Source organism: Mesocricetus auratus, unplaced genomic scaffold, assembly GCF_017639785.1.
Source record: "Mesocricetus auratus isolate SY011 unplaced genomic scaffold, BCM_Maur_2.0 Super-Scaffold_100021, whole genome shotgun sequence".
Taxonomy (NCBI): Eukaryota; Metazoa; Chordata; class Mammalia; order Rodentia; family Cricetidae; genus Mesocricetus; species Mesocricetus auratus.
The window spans coordinates 4,403,428-4,416,447 of NW_024429202.1; positions in this window are offsets into that span (position 1 = coordinate 4,403,428).

The window sequence follows — 13,020 nt, forward strand, 5'->3', positions numbered from 1 at the left end:
ACAAACAACACGGTGTGGGTGTTGACTTAACGTCCACAATCCCAGCCTTTGGGAGGCCTAGGCAGGAGGCTTTCTAAGAGTCTGAGGTCAGCCTGAGCCACATAGTAAGTTCTAGCCTGAACTATAAGACGCCTCAAAAAAGAAGATCTCCACAAAATAACCAACCACTTCATCAATTTTTTTTTTTTTGCTAAACAACAAAAAAAGCATTTGAGTCCAGGAGAGCTGCAGAGATCTTTTCTCCGCATGGCACCTCACTTACTATTAGCCACAGCTGGCTGGGCCTGTGTGCAAGCAGTTGGATCCTCCTCTGCACATGAAAGAACACATCAGAGCCTCTCTTCATCTTGTCCAGCTAATCTGGGAATAAGAGCAGTCCCCAGGGAGGCTGTCCACTGAGGACAGGGATCAGAGGGAGAGCTAGGTGGTGTGGTGGGTGGCTGGTCACAAAATGCAGAGGCTATGAAGGCTCTGTAAGGATGCGAAGGCAATCATTGCATGTCCCAGGCTCAGCACTGAGGGAGTCACAGAGGATGCCAGGGCACCAGGAAAATGCGAGAGTCAGTGAACTTCCCCATGTTGGCAGCTTTTTCTTTACCTGCAATAGGAAGGGCATGGAAACCCTTGGGGGCTGGATCCTCCTGCTCTGGGGCATATCTCAGAGCTGCCACATCCTGGGGGTTCAGTCTTACCTGATGAAGGTGCACTTGGCTTGATTTATGCATCCTGTTTGGACTGCTCTGACCACCATTAAGTGTCTTATTTAGTATTCCACTTAGGGTGTGGTGGTGTGAATAGGACCAACCCTCACAGACTCATGCATTTGGTTGCTTGGCCCATAGGGAGTGGCACTATTAGGAGGAGTGGCTTTGTTGGAGGAAGTGTGCCACTATGGAATCAGGCTTAGAGGTCTTATATGCTCAAGCTACACCCAGTGTGGCACACAGTCTCCTTCTGTTGTCTGTGGGTCAAGATATAGAACTCTCAGCTCCTTCTCCAGCACCATGCCTGGATCAGACTGACCCGAGTCCATGAATTTAAGAGATCGTCTTGATTGATTACCGACACTGGAGGGCACAGCCTACTATGGGCGGCACCATCCTTAGGCATGTGGCTCTGTATGAGAAAGCTGGATGAGTGGGTGAGGCAGCACACAAGCCCATACGCAATGTTGCTCCGTGGTTCCTGCTTGCAAGATCCTGTTTTGCGTTTCTGGCCTGAATTCCTTCAATAATGGATTTTGACCTGAATGTGTAAGCCATGTGAACCCTTTCTTCAGCCAAGTTGCTTTTGGCTATGGTTTTTAATCACAGCCACAGAATTAAACGAGGAGCAGTTAATGAAGATGAGCATGAGCAAAGACAGAGCATAGGCACATTTTAGGAAGACCTGCTCATCCCGAGAAGTAATGCAAATAATGGCTCAAAGACAAACAGATGGCGACTTCCCCCATGAGTCCTCCAGGTGTTTACTATCTCTGTAACTTTGGCTTTTATGTGCAGAGTTCTTTAAAAAGTTAGGGGCAAGATAAAAAGAAATAAGCAGGGACACAATGGAAGGAACCCATTGGTGAGCACCTTCCAGTTCTTCCTCAAATTACACAGCAGGAGTGTAATCTCTGGAGATCCTTGGCGCCTGTTCCCACTTTGCAAGTGCCATATATAGATGCTGTGAGTACAAGGAGGGGACCCCTAACTGTGGCTTGACTGGAGTGAGTTTCTTAGCATGACACCAAGGCAAGTCTGCTATAGCTGGCTCTCAATTTTACACATGAAAACACCAAGTCACAGGGCTAGTGAGATGGGTCAGGGGATAAAGGGCTTGTCATGAAAGCGTGAAGACTAGAGTTTGATCCCCAACGTGCACACAAACTATACAGGCTGTAGTGCAATATAGCCTGTAATACCAGCACTCTGGAGGAGCAGCAGACACTTTGGCAAGCTGGCAAGCTAGACCAGCAGAATTAGAAAACTCTGTTTCAGTGAGAGAGCCTACTTCCACAGATTAAATGGAAAATTGGTTGAGGAAGACACCCAGTGTCAACATCTGGCCTCCACACATGTCCATACACTCACACGCATGTGAGCACACAGACAAAAAACAAACAAAAACGCATGAAATCCGAAGTGAACTTTGACACTGCCCTGAATCCCAATGGTAAGGCCAGAATCACTGACGGTTGTTTATTTCTGACTGTGCAATCTGCCCCACTCAAAGCCTGGAAGCTGACATGGGCTTTTGGCATGTTAGAGGAGGTATCTGACCCTGATCCCCATGGTCCCTTTTGGCCCTTCCCACCCCCCTCACCAGAGCCCATATGTTGACAGGGCAAAGTCCAGGCTAATCTGCACACCAAGTCTATCCATTTGGACCCATGCCTGAGCCCTGTGATAGGGGCACCACACAGACGGTAATTTCCCTGGAAACCCTGCCTCTGCAGAAGGCTCCAGGCTCCAGAAGTCTATCCAAAGCAATGAATTTTTTCAGTATTTCAAAAGAGCTCTTTAAAAAGACTGCCTCTTTTGTAATAAGACTGTACATGTTCAAAGAACATAGACAGTTATTATTTCGTTATTCAGAATTATTAATTCAGTATTTCATGGGGCTATTAAACCCAGCTCGAAGTGCTGATTGGTTGTTTCTAACAATTAGGACTTGCTGGGACTTTTACAGCGTTGGATTGACCAACTGGGCCACTGTTAAGTTTTCCTCCTGTCTCACAGTTTGTATCTTCTCTAGTCCTTTTCTGTTCACTTAGATCCCCTATGGACGCCAATCCATCTTCACTCTTAAGTAGGCTTGGGTCCCAGTTTCCCACTCTGCATGGGGGATCCCCTGGGTAAGAAATTCCAAGTCTCTTTGCTTGCCTTCTTCTAAACCCATACGTGCAAAGGCAGAGAACTGGAGACCTATTGGCCAGAGACCCTGGGTGCAGGTCTTGTGTAGAATGAGGGGACAAGTTGTAGGGACAATGAGGAGCCCTCTTGCCCAGATGGCTTTCATCCACAATTGATCAGTCTACCATAGGTGCAGAGTGACAGACAAGCCACCAAAGGAATACCAAAGGAACACTCATGGTGAGAGTGGGAGTCACTGTCTTGGCATGCAGAGCTCCACCCACTGCTCTAGGGTCAGGAATTTTGCCTCTCAGGAGATGGGTCGTTCATCCCTAGGACCTGGAAAACCACTGCTGCCTGCTGCAGGTTTGAGGGTGATGAGGGATCCCAAGCAAAGATTAGAATCTGCCAACTCAGAAAAAAGTCTTTGTAGACTTTTATAGACGAAGGGAACAAATCACCAAAGACAGACCCGAGGAATGTAGTTTCTGTGCATGGCCAATGCAAGGCTCTTACTTTGAATCCAGCAGAGAAAGGGTTCCCTGCTTCTAAGGGGGCTGCTGCATTGGAATGGTCACAGCGCAGGACAAAGAGCTGGACTTTTCATGGTCAGCTTGGGGGACAAGCACAAGGTGGACAGGACTCTGTCTCTCTGTATGGCTCTGATGTGGCTTCACTGTGTGTTTGATGGTGCTTACCCTGCCTTCACAAACGTGTGCCTCACTGAACAACTGATGACAATTCTACAAAGGGTTAAGTGCGGTACAAACACGAATTCAGTCTGTGTTTATTTTTTGCCCAGATTTTTCCAACATGTATTCATTTTCCTTACCTTCAGAGGGAACCTGAAAAACACGTAGAACTAAGGATTACGAAGTCTGGAACACAACTCCTGCACCGGGGCTCAGAATTCATTATGGAGAAGAAGCAGAAAGATTGTAAGACGCAGAGGATCGGGGTGTTTGCCATGAGATTGTGTCTCCTAGTGATGTCAGAAACCCCACCCATAAAATCTCACCAACACTACTGCCTAACCATGAGCTGAACAAGGATGGCACCAGTATACATGCCAAAGTGGGTGGGGAAAAGCCCACCAGGTCACAGCCCACACAAAGAATTACAGGTAACTAAGGAAGGCCAGGAAAGGGAGAAGGTGTCTTCCCCAGGGAGAAGCACACCAAATGATTACCCAATACCAAATGGCCGACCCTAAAATCATAAAAATGCAAGTGACAAAAGACAGACTAAGCAGGTTATGCTTATGCATTTAGAAATCTGTACTACATATAATGTATTATATATAAACATATACACATATGCATATATATGTAACAGCAACTAAATAAAAAAAGAGGCCATAAATTTGAAAGAGAGCAAGAACAGTATTTGGGATGGTTTGGAGGAAGGAAAAGGAATGGGAAATGGTGTGATTATATACTATAATCTCAAAAACTTCAAGAAAGAAGTCTGTGGAAAATTACACACAACCTTTTTTAAAAAATATCTTGACCACAGAGAGATATACTGTGACTTATTGGACACATTTAATCTTTTAGAAACGACAACTTACTACTAAACAGGGAGAGGCATGGAGGACACCAAGCGGAATCGCTTTCTAACAGTGATTTACAAAGCAAGCCATTTCTAGGGCTTAGGACTGTCTACCTTGGTTTGAGTTATTTCATTATTTGAAAACTTGAATGAGCAAAGGCAGTTAATTTGTCAGCTTTCTGGTTGACCTCAGTGTCACCGTGTCCTGTCCAGATGGTTTTGGTGAGATTTATCTGGGGCGACCTCAGTGTTGAGCTCATGCCTGCAATAGCACTTAGCACGTCCTCAGGGCTGCCCACAATGCTTGCCTTTGAGCCCAGGGATCCACACCACGCAGGCCTGTCTAATGTCTTCAAGGAAAAGGCTGGAATCCCTCAGAACAGATCGGAACTGGAAGGGGAGACATCATTATCCCAGAACCGACTGTAAATCGTGCTGTTTAGTCTGTGAAGCAATTAGGTCTGGGGCATGTAATGTGATCCTTGGCGGCCTTGGTCGTTGTAGGTCTGTTGCTTTTTCTGATGGGCACCAGCACAGAGATTTCAGACCAGCCACCTTCAGCGCACCCAAAGAAGTAGGCTTTCTCACTGTCTGCTCGGTACTCGTGTGCACAAAGACATGGGCTGGATCTTCAGGGACCGGAGTTCGAATCTCATCTTCTCTTTTCTCTACAGGATCAGCCACTTTAGCTCCCATCAGCTGTATAAGCTCCCCTCACCCTCTTTGTCAGGCAGGTTCATGAAAGAATTGTCAGGGCCTGACGTGAGTGCGCGATACATCTGAATGCATCTAGGACTCCATTTGGTTGTTCACCATTTTTGGAAGATGCTGGCTGACCTCAGATCATCTTCATTACTGTTTCCATGGAATTTCAGTAGAACCTTGTATGTACGAAGTACATCTCCTGGCCTTACAACAGTACCTTGGTTGTTTCATATATACCACTGAACTACAGTTATTGCTTTAGCTGTGTATTTCTCTCTGTGTGTCTATTCATGTGTGTGTGCATATTTGAGTTTTCACAGTGGGTGAGCATGCATGCTTGTATGTGTATGTTTGAGTTTTCACATTCCTGTGGGTGTGTATGCATGTGTGTGCACGTGTGTGTGTGTGTGTGTGTGTGTGTATGTGTGTGTGTGTGTGTGTAGACCAGAGATCAATTTCAATTTCGAGTCTCTTCCTCAATCACCCTCTACATTGTTTTTTGAGACAGGGTCTCATTGACCCCAAGCTCACCAATTCAGCTACAGAGACTGGACTGGGGATCCTTCTGTTTCTCTGCATCCTCGTCATTGGGATTTTATGTGCATGGCTGCTGCATCTGACTTTTATGTGGGTGCTGGGACAGAACTCAGGCCCTCAGGCTTGCATGGTGTTCTCTTGTCATTTTTGTTGCTGTGATATAAACACCCCAAGCAAAAGCAGCACAGAGGAGGAAAGGACTCATCTGACTTGCAATTCCAAGTTACAGTCTGTTATTTTAGGAAAGTCAAGTCAGGAACCCAAGTAGCTAGCTATATCACATCTAGCCAAGAGCAGAGAGAGGATCAAAACATCCTTGTTCACTTGCTTCACATTTATACAGTTCAGGGTCCAGCCTAGGGATTGGTTCCACCTGCAATGGACTGGGTCATCCCACATCAATTAAAACCAGGCCAATCTCCCACAGACATGCACCCAGGCCAATCTGATGTAGACGATTCTCGTCCCAGGTGAGAAGTAGATACTTGAAACTAACCAGCTTGTGTCATGAGCATGTTGTAAGCTGAAGAAGCTCCCCAGTTCCTTGTTTCCATCTTACCTGTCATCCTCTGAAACTATGACGTTTCCAATCATGTGATCATGGTGTCTTGTTACCTCCACACCTAGTGTCTAGCGTACTACCTGGCACCAAGCGACCACTCAGTGTGTTTTTAAAGGACAATGAATGGAAACCAATCCATGCATAGTAGGCTGAGATAGTTGTCTCCTCTTTCTCACCTGATGAAAGCTCAAGGTGACTGCTGTCTTCCTGGGAACTCCAACAGAGTGGCTTCGTGTTTGGTATCTTCTAACTACATCCCCACACCATCAATAACCACAGCCTTGGGCTCCTGAACTACGGACTTCTTGTACATGGATGAGGTTTTACCTTCTCAGGCTGTGCTGTAGATCAGGGGGAGAGAACCTGCCTAGCTTGCAGGTGGCCCTAGTTCAGTTCCCAGCACTGCAGAAACAAACAGGCAAACCTGGTGCTACTGTTCAGGGTCTTCTGGTGCTGATGCAGCAGGATTTGGTGTTCAAGAGCAGTGTCAATGGGCTACAGTGTTCATTAAAAGAGCAAATAGAAATCAAGGAGGTGCTGTGGTTGGGGGGTGGGGACTGGGATCCCTGGGATCCCGGGTGTGTTCAAATAGGAAAGGGTCTCTCTCCAGTGAAAGACACAGTGTTAGGGATGTTCTCGATACGCTGTGCACTGAGCCAAGCCTTGTTGCATGTGGACTCCAGCACACATTTGTTTTAAATTATTCCCTAATTTGCTTAAGTGTCTGTGGTGTCTTTGCTGTTAGTTTAGGGCCTGGAGAATGGAAAGAGGCTATCTCATTGTCCCCACCCCGAGCTCCAGGGCAGAGACCCTCCCAAGGCTCCCTCTCTCCTAGGCTCCGTAAGAGAGTGCTGAAGGATGGGAGCCCAAGGTCCCAGGGTGTGAGAAATGGAGGATCACCGTGCTTCCCGGCCACTCTGCTGAGTTTTGCCACCAAACTTGGTGTTGAGTTAAATTGAGTTGTTTTGCTTTTGTGGCCAAGCTAACATATACCTCGTTAGTCTGTTTGTCTTAAAATCTACCCACTCTTCCAAAGAAGAAGAAAATAGCCAGGGCTTAACACAGTTCATCCATCCATGCAAGAGACTCTGCCAGTGTTTCAGGAAATACTAGTGTGCGTGCGAGGGTGTGCACCCCCTGTGTACCTGCACGCGGAGGTGAAAGGTCACCCACAGGTGTCTTTCCTCAGGAGCCATCATCTCTTTTTTACTTGCTTGTTTTTGCTCAGTTTTTAATAGGTTCTTTGGGAATTTCACATCTCCTGCCTCTCTGTCACATACTCATTTGTCATAGTGGCCTTGGAAACTGTGGTGTGTCACACAGTAGGCCCTTTTGCCCAAATAACTTTACGTGCAAAGTTCATTGCCATGAGTTGTTGGTCAGGTTCAAGGCCTCTGTTTATGATGCATCATTTATACTGGACCCTCACTGAAACTTCTCTCAGATATCCTGCTGTTGCCCCGAGTCATGGAGATCCTGCATCTGTGGTTCCGTAGGGCCATTCCTTTCGTGAGCTCCAGCAGGTCATAGATGAGATAGATGTTGAGATGTGTCGACTCAAAGTCCTGGATGTAGGCCTGGGTGGTAGCTGAGCTGGTCAGCCCAGAGCTCTCCTGGGACTGCCCCCCTCAGGCAGGGATCGGGCCAGCTCTCCCTTCTCGCAGCACAGACCTCCACTTCTTCTTTCCCGTTTCTCCACCATATCCCTGCTCATCATAGTCTTCTGCCCACCCCGGAGCTCGGAGCACCGGGTGGGACGGTCATGGAGCCATGTACTTTTGAGATGGGTTAGGGTTCAGGGTTAGGGCTAGGGTTAGGACTCAGGGTTAGGGTTAGTGTTCAGGGTTAGTGTTAGTGTTCTGGGTTTGGGATAGGGTTCAGTATTAAGGGTAGGGTTCAGGGTTAGGGTTAGTGTTAGGGTTAGATTTAGGGTTAGGGCTAGGGAATTGAACTCAGGCCCTTGTGCTTGCACAGCAAAAACTTTAATCCCTGGGCTATCTACCAAGCACAAGAACAATCCTGTCTTAATAGTCTTTGCTGGGCCCACTTCTGAAGCCAACACTCCCTCAACCATGTCATGAGTAAGCTCTGCTGGCTGCAAAGGGGCAGAACACTATCTCATGACAGAACTCAACACCAAGAGTTAAGCTTCTAGACACTAGTCTCATGGGGTTCAAATGTACTCTGTTAGAGATAACAGGGTTCCCAGGGTTGTTATGTGACTTGCACAAGCCTCTCAGTTAGGAGTAACTAGAGCCAATTCTAGAAATTTCATTCCCATACCCGAAGAGCTAACCTCTATAAGTAATTTGAGTGATGCTCTCACTCACGATCTCTTCCTACACCAGTGGATGCCTTTCATGTATCATCTGCCTTAAGCACTGTCTTTCTTTTTTGTTTTGTTTTCTTTTGTTTTGTTTTACTAGACAGGGTTTCTCTGTATTGTTCTGGAGGCTGTCGGTCCAGCCTGGCCTCAAACTCACAGAGATCCGCCTGCCTCTGCCTCCCGAGTGCTGGGATTAAAGGCGTGCGCCACCACCGCCTGGCTAAGCACTGTCTTTCTATAGATCCCTCACTCAGTACTGTGGCAGGCCCCTGCTTCTCACATGCAGCTCCTCTAAGATTTGCAGCAAACTTAGGAAGCTACAACTACTGGGTTATATTACAACTCTTAGTAGACGTGGTTCATTGATATCTATTATTCCCTCTGAGATCAAGAGGTGCAGGGCTAGGGTGTTCTTAGTCTGGCTGCGTGCAGCTGTGGCATTTTGGATTCAGGGTGGGGCCTTTGTCAAACCTCACTAAGTGGATCACAGTATGGACCACTAGGACGTCAAGCAAAGGGGTGTGATCTATAGGCACAACAGCTGTCTCTGAACTGAAGCTCTCAGGAAAAAGCCATATATATCTACGTTATTTTCCAAGACCGGTTCATTGATTGCTTAGAGTTTCATGGCCGGAGAGAATTGGGACGTTGCAAATCCAGAGCCAAACCGTCCTGGGCCAACTTATCACTGCACCCAGGACCACAGGGCCAGGGATGGCTCCGCCCACAAAGGCTTGGGCCCTTTCCATCAGTCAGCTCTTAAGAAGATGCCCTATCAGCTTGCCTACAGCCTGATATTATGGAGGCATTTTCTCAACTGAGAGTTCTTCCCAAATGACTAGCTTGTGTCAAGTTGATGCAGAATCAGCCTGCACAACCCACCAAACCTTTGGTCCCCAGTTGGTGGTGCTGTTTGTGGGGGGTTGGGGAAATGCAGCCTTGCTGGAGGAAGTACATCGCCGGGCAGGCTTCGAGAGTTCATAGCTTAGTCCTATTTCTAGCTTGTTTCATGTCCACAGCTCTCAGCTTGCTGCTCCTGTCGCCATGCCTGCTTGCAGCCATGTGTACCAGCCACGATGAACTACACCCTTCCGGAACCACAGCCACGATGAACTACACCCTTCTGGAACCACAGTGGAGATAAACCCTTTCTCCCGTAAGTTGCTTTCGGTCATGACATTTTATCACAGCAACAGAAAAGTAGTAAGTGCACTTACCTACCAATACTCCAACCAATGGATTTGAGAAGTGCCTTGATTAAGATTTTCTTTTACAAGGCAACCTTAAAAACTTCAAAAAGTGTTTCTATATTAAAACATACTATTCTGGGCAACTTAAGTTTGTGTTCCTTAAGTTTTTATTCCCTTTGAGCTGAGACTGTCTTTTGTATCTGCATTTACCTTAACAAGTGGGGGTAACTTGCTGACTTGCTGCTGGGCCCTAATGGAATCTGGCTGGACATTTGATCATGATCCTCAAGGTTACTATGAAAAGTAAGGTTTTATCATGAACTTTAAATCATAAAGCTAAACACATGGGCCGCCATTTTGATCAGATTGAGGTGCCACACATGCAGTTGGGTTCCAGAAAGTTCTAAGGCACAAGTTAAGTCCCATGACCAGGAGATCCATTTATCAAGGCCCATACTCCTCTGCATGCTAGGAGGCCTGGGTAGTCTCACAGGCCTGTGTCCCAGAGGCTTTGTGTTTTACTTAGGGCTGTTGTCACTGTCTGAAAACTCTTAATAACTGTTTTAACAAGACATCCTTCATTTTTGTTTTCCTCTGGGTGTGTCTGTGAGGATGTTTCTGGAAGAGATTATCATTTGAATCAAGAGACTGAGTAAAGAGGATCCACCCTCATCATTGTGGTCAGGCATCATTCAGTCCATTTAGGACATTAATAGCAATTTTTTAAAGTGGAGAAAAGAATTTACCCTTCTCTTTATTGAACCAGGGCACCCATTTTCTCCCGCCCTTCTGCGTTGACTTTGGAGGGCCTGGTTTCTGCATCTTTAGATGGTAGCATCCCTGCTGCAGCATCTCTGGTTCTCCGTCAGTCAGCCTTTCATGATTGTGAGAGACAAGTCCCATCAGAAACCTGTCTGTCTGTCCCACCCTGGAGCTCTGTTTCTCTGGAGGAGCCCAGTGAGTGCCCTGTGCCCTGCCTCTCACAGTCAGGATCATAGTGTCTCTCGTTGTTGTGAGAAAATACCTGGCAAAACCAACTCAGAGCAGGAAGCAGCTCGTCCCATGACATCCAGCCAGGATGCAGAGAGGCTGCTGGTTCTCGACTCACTTTCTCCTTTTACTCGGGCTGGGGCTCCTCCCAGTGTGGGATGGTGCTTCCACATCTGTTAACCCGAGCTAGAACCCCTCATAGACATACCCAGACATTTGTCTCCTGTTTGAGTCTAAACCCAATTTAATTAATTAGCACAGCATCCACCACCACGCTGATTCCGTTAAGGTCGAATCCCAGCTACAACTGTGCTCCTCTTACTCTTAATTTCAAGGACCAATAGGCAAAGAAAGGGTCTCTTTGTCAGCAGAGGTGACAGATGTTGTTGTGGAAACATTGTTTCTACTTCCTGTTCAACGGGTAAAGAGGGATGTTCTGGAACATCTGGAAAGCAGGAGTTCTTTGAGGTACTTCTTGGTAGTGCAGTGGTCCTGCGGGAAAAGCCAGCAGAGGAGCTGAGACTGGGGGTGCAGGCCTGTCTTTGCAGCCCCCCCCCAGAAGCTAAAGCAGGACGATTGCAAGTTCAAGGCTTGCTTGGGCTACAGAATAAGCTCCAGAACAGCTTGGGTGGGTCAGTGAGATCATGTCTCAAGGTAAAAGGAAAAAAAGGCAGAGGATATAGTCCAGTTGCAAATGTGAGGCTCTAGGTCCAATCCCTAGTAACATACATACACAGAGGTCCATGATGGACTGTAACAGCCCATGTTGGCTGGAGGCCGGTGGCCATGTCTTGTAAGAATAAAACTTAGTCGTTTCATCAGGTGAAGAGCCTGATCACCCTGCAAAGGAAACATTGGGTGTTTACAAGGGCGGAGAAGAAGGTAGATGTACATACCAGATGGGGTCACCTGGCCAGGTGCAGAAATAGACCCTGTAAGAACGATGAGTATTTCTTACTTTCCTAAGATTGCATTCACATATTTCTCCTTTTCTTTCATTTTTTCCTTTCACTATCATCTAAGATGTGCTAAGAGCGGTTCATTTACTAACAGAGTTATATACATTGCCATTGTTTGATTTCTGTGGCTGTGATAAAACACTGCTCAGAAACTTGGGCAGGGAAGGGTTTAATTGGTTCACAGGTTACAGTCCAACATCAAGGGAAGCCAAGGCAGAACTCGTGGCAGGAACCTGGAGGCCGGAACTGAAGCCAAGTCCACGGTGGGACATGGTTCCTGGCATGCTTCTCAGACTTGCTCAGCTCATTTTCCTATACAACCGAGGACCACCAGACCAGAGATGGCACGGCCAGAGTGGGCTGGGCTCTGCCACAGCAATTCCAATTTAGAAAATGCTTGCAGACTGACTTACAGGCCAATCTGATGGAGACGATTCCTCAACTGAGGACTGGTCTTCCCAGGTGACTCTAGTTTGTGGGCAGCTGACAAAAGTAGCCAGCACCCTCACCATCATATTTTGTGGCCCTGGTGGAAGAAGATGGATTTTAAAAAATGTCTTTGTACCTTCTTTTACGGAGAAGGTTGCTATTCGCATACTGTATGAAATGGTTGAATCTAACTCAGGTCCTCTCGCTCTGAGGATAAGCTTTACTCTGTCTTTGCCCCAGCCAGCCTCTGTTTGAATATTTTCTATTTTCAGATTGGGCTGAGTTCTCCCTACCAAGCTGAAGGAACTGGTTATCTCTTCTGAAGGTGAATTCTCTATCACATACACAGTCAAAGGCAAATATTTTTCTCTGTGTATGACTCGCCTATCCAGTGTATTTTCACGTCCACAGCATTTTTAACTTCTTTGATGTACAGCATCGTACAGTTAGGAAACACTGTGTAAACTTTTGATATTAATATATCACATAGTGTTTAAATCAGGGTAACCATATCTGTCTCTTCACATACTCATTACTTCCTTGTAGCAAATCATCCAATGTACATACGTTCTTCTGGTTGTTTGTGAAGTGCATGGTCCTAATTGGTCCTAATAGCCTAACCACCTGTCACAATTTCCACCCTTTCATACTATCACACTGATAAATATTCAGTCTTGGAAGAGATACATCCAGGCCACTACAGTCATATTAACTACATGCATGCACGCAAGCACACACACACACACACACACACACACACACACACACACACACACACTGGATGTACTATGTGAAGCTGGTTGGGAAAGCCATTCAAGTCTTCTGTATTCTTGAAGCTTTGCTGTCTAGTAACTTGATCAATTATTGAGAATGGGACACTAGAATATCTACCATTGTGGAATTTTCCATTTCTCCTTTCAGTTCTGTCACTTTT